This window comes from Orbicella franksi, chromosome 8 (assembly GCF_964199315.1).
Source record: "Orbicella franksi chromosome 8, jaOrbFran1.1, whole genome shotgun sequence".
Lineage (NCBI taxonomy): Eukaryota > Metazoa > Cnidaria > Anthozoa > Scleractinia > Merulinidae > Orbicella > Orbicella franksi.
In genome coordinates this window covers 31045284-31049594 of record NC_138152.1, presented here as the reverse complement: position 1 = coordinate 31049594, position 4311 = coordinate 31045284, and the positions used below count along the sequence as shown (strand labels likewise).

The 4311-nt window shown below is 40.2% G+C and overlaps 1 pseudogene; it reads left to right on the top strand.

Annotated features, from left to right (window-relative positions):
* The first annotated feature begins 2047 nt into the window (after nucleotides 1-2047).
* LOC145495807 (uncharacterized) lies at nucleotides 2048-4311 on the top strand (annotated as a pseudogene).

The following is a 4311-nucleotide window of genomic DNA, read 5'->3' as shown; positions in this document are numbered from 1 at the left end:
AGAAATTCAAAGAAATTTTGTTGTTATCGAATTGTTTTAAAATAAGTCAAATGTCATCTTTTGTTAAGCTGTAAAGATTGTTTAATTAAAAATTATATTGTGATATTGGCATTCGATTTCAGTTGCTAATGAATGTAGACAATTTAAAGTTAACATTTGTGGAATTATTTTTTAAATTTGTTCATCATTGAATCGTTTCATCGCCACCCATTTTTAAATAAATAACATAATAAATAAGTATAGATAATCGTAGAATACATCATGAGTAGTATTTGAAAATTCTCTTAAAATAGCACGAGCCTTTCTTAGGCGAGTGCGATTTGAAAGAATTTCAGATATCACAAGTAGTCTAAATCCTTAATTGTTAGAGCCATTATCCAATTTCTCATTTATTATATGACTAAGAAAATTGAGAGCCAGAAGGAAGACCAGGCCAGCCTCAATTGCAGCACCATCCTCCTTCGTCTACGTTATTTGCAACAGAGACTGCCACTCCAGAGTTGGACTCTATAGCCACTCGAGACGATGCTCCGCATCGACATAGCGCTACACCATCGTCTCCCGAGACGAACGGCTGCCGACGAAGAAAATTGCGATCGCGTGCATGGTGCGCGCTAATTTGCATTGCAGTGCAAATTAACTGATTAACACGATAAATTGGTCTGCTCTCAGCCAATCACAGTGAAGTAATTTTCTCAGTTATATATTAAAGAAAGAAACAAAAAATATTTACAATTAAACATTTTTAAAAGGCAAACACGGAGAGAAGTAAACAAATTGGTAAGTAGACATGTCTACGGACAAGTAGATGAACATATGGTCCAATATTTTAACAAACAAATATAACAAGGCATGGATAACTACCTCAACTCCAAAAAAATAAGAGTTATCTTCAATCCACTGTTACTATTTAATTGAAACAAGATTTGGTTAGCGTACCATCAAAATCTTATTTTAAAAATAACAATCCAATTGAGAAGCAGGCTGGTAATAAACAAGCACAGAACCACAATTAAAATGGATAATTATTCTAGCGTGGAGTTAAGATGTTAAAAATCAATTTGGACAACATCTATAATCTGATGCTAATGGTTGGATTTAGTTTTTTTAGTTCCTTGTTTTGCACTGGGGACCTGGCACGAGGAAGGATTCTCCAGTATGACGTCACCATGATACTTGGTCTCAAAATCCAGCCACTGGAGAACATTACCAATTTCCACACCACACGTTTGGGACATGCGCAGTATCTTTTTCTGAGGCACAATGAAGTCCCATAAATTCATTCCACTGATCCTTCCCACAAAACCTTGTGAATATTGAAATCCACTCTGGTCTCCTTCTGAGAATAAGTCTTGATGTTGGCCAATGATTACCACTCCTCCCCCCTTGATCACGTGGCCTGTCTGGAAATTAATTCCAGAATCAATGATCACATCATCAGCGAACAACTTCCAAACTCCATTCTTGTTCCCCCAAACAATGCAAACGGGGTGCCATAGTCCATCATAATAAACTCCAAGCGAGGTGTTTCTGGGATGAAAGCAAATATAACACTATCAAAACTTACACTTCTAAAGGAAGGGATTGTACAGGGAAATATTTGTTTCATTAGCATAAGCGATTCAGTTCTTAATGTTGAAAAGTTGCAGCACAATTAACTGTCGTAAGGAATTTGAGAACGATGAATTAAGTACTTTTTTGGGTTTTTAAAAGTCAAAATTTCACAAGACTGCATGGGTTCATTGGCGCTTTTACAGATATTTTTACAAATCAATCTTTCCTTCATATTACACCCAAAGAGCAAAACATTTCCCTTTGTACCATGCTGTTTAACTTTTTGGAGCGAATTCGTATCTAGTGTGATGCCTTCTCTACCCAAAGTCGTTTGCAAACGAGGTAAAATGTAAACAGAGTACGCTTTGGTAGATTGTGCTAGCATAATTTTTAGCATAATTTAGAAAAACGAGCATAATTTAAAGCTTTTATTTCAGTTAGGCTTTGGTAGATTGTGCTAGCATAATTTTTAGTATAATTTAGAAAAACGAGCATAATTTAAAGCTTTTATTTCAGTTTAGCACTGCTAGCATAATCCGAGCTTTTATGCCTTGAAAACAAAAAAAACCCATCATAGTTCTAGAATAATTCAGTTTGTACTTTACTTCTGTATTGTTATTGGAAAATATCGAGGTCTGGAAGACTCTAGCTAGGTCACCCCGTACATATCTGAGAGGCTGAGACTCTCCTCAGGCCACCACGCTTATGGCTCGGCGGCTCGGCCCCTCAGGCCTTAGATCAAAGATGGCGTCGTCCTCGAGTACATCCACTGATTCCACTCCCAGCACTTCCAGCACTCCCAGTGCCGTACCGAGAGCTTCAATCTCTAGAGAACGTGTTCCTAAAAGTAATACTGGAAAGTACAAGGAAAGAGGTAACTCAGATCCAAAGAACATGAGTCTTCGTGATCGAATCGAAGAATTTCCAGAGGAAAATTTGTGTCTTCGAGGTGGAAAACTGTTTTGCAATGGGTGTAAGGAGATATTGAGCTCTAAAAAGAGCATTCTCAAAAACCACTTTGCTTCCAAAAAACATGCCGCAGGCAAAGAGAAGTTAAAAGTGACAAAAAAGCGAGATCAAACGATCGAAGAAGCACTTCGTAAAGAAAAACACAACAAGGATAGCACCTTGCCAGTCGAGGAGAGAGCATACCGTTTACAGGTGGTAGAGGAGTTTCTTAAGGCTGGAATACCCATACGTAAGATGGACAAACTTCGAACGCTTCTTGAAAGGCAAGGCTATCGGCTGAGTCACAGTTCGAACATGATGGATTACGTAACGATAATATACAAGCAGGAGATTGAGAGAATTAAAGCAGAAATTCGCCAAGGAGTATCAACAAGGGACGTATCTGTCATTTATGATGGCAGCACGAGACAGGGTGAAGCGATCGTGATCCTGGTCCGTTTTGTCGATGATGATTGGAATATCGTTCAACGACTGATCAGAATCGATATTTGTGCCAAGGCAGTGAATGGTGACCAGCTTGCTCAAGTGCTCAACGAGTGTTTAAGTATCGAGTACGGTGTGAGAGGAGAATCTCTGATAGCTGCAATGAGAGATGGGGCCAGCGTAAACCAAGCTGCGTTAAATCGCATCCAGTTTATATTCCCTAAGACATTCAATGTTGTTTGCTTCTCTCACACTCTGGACAATGTCGGTAATCATTTTGTTATCCCCAATCTGACAGAGTTTGGCAATCTGTGGATCCGCTTATTTTCGCAAAGCCACAAAGCGGGACTAATGTGGAAGGAACTGACTGGACGTAAGCCGAAAAGTTACTCCGAAACTCGCTGGTGGTCCCGATGGGAAGTGTACAAACAGCTTATGGAACAATTTGGTGATGTACAACGATTTATAGATTTATAGCAGCACTCATTGATGTTGGCGAAGTATTTGTTAAGGCCACTTACGTTTTAGAGGGCGATGGCCCTCTTGTTTTGTCATGCTTTGAGACATTACAAGGAGTTTGCAATGCATGTCAGAATGTACATTTACCCAATGTCCATGCCGTAGCTGTAGCTATAGTCGACGCTGATCCCGCACAGAATGTTGCAGCATTGGAACAGGAGGCCAAAAGGAGTGTCCAGCCTGCAATTGAGTGGTTTTTGCGTAAATTTAATGTGGAATTGCACGACACGTTGAGCACATTCAAGGCTGCACGAATAATGTGTCCGGTAACTGTGCAGTGGCTGCGGCCGACACCAGCAAATGTGGAGGCTCTACGGCAGTTTCCGTTCTTGGACAGTAACGATGTAATTAATGACCTCGTTACGGAAATGCCCAACTATCTTGCCGCCGCACAAGACGTCATAATGGCATGCGAAGAAGATAAAGTGAAGTGGTGGAGGCAACAATCTGATAACCTACCCCATTGGTCTTCTGCAGTTATCAAGGTTCTGCTGGTGCAGCCCTCGTCTGCAGCCGCTGAACGAGTATTCTCTATTCTTAACTCATCGTTCAATGATTCACAAGAGCATGCTCTCGTGGACTATTTACAGGCTTGTGTAATGCTTCAGTACAATAACCGATAACAGAGAGATTAACAACATGCATAGTTGTCTTTATACTAAACTGAGGGCTTTGCCTGGATGGCGTCTAAAACAAGTATATACAAGTAACTTTCTGACCCGGATTCAGAACCCAGAAATGGTTGATTTGGATATCATTTGGCTTTTCGAGGTGCGCACATGCGTATTTGCCATGCTGAAGACTGTAAGACTGGAAGGTGGACTGTCTGAATGTTCATTAAAGTCA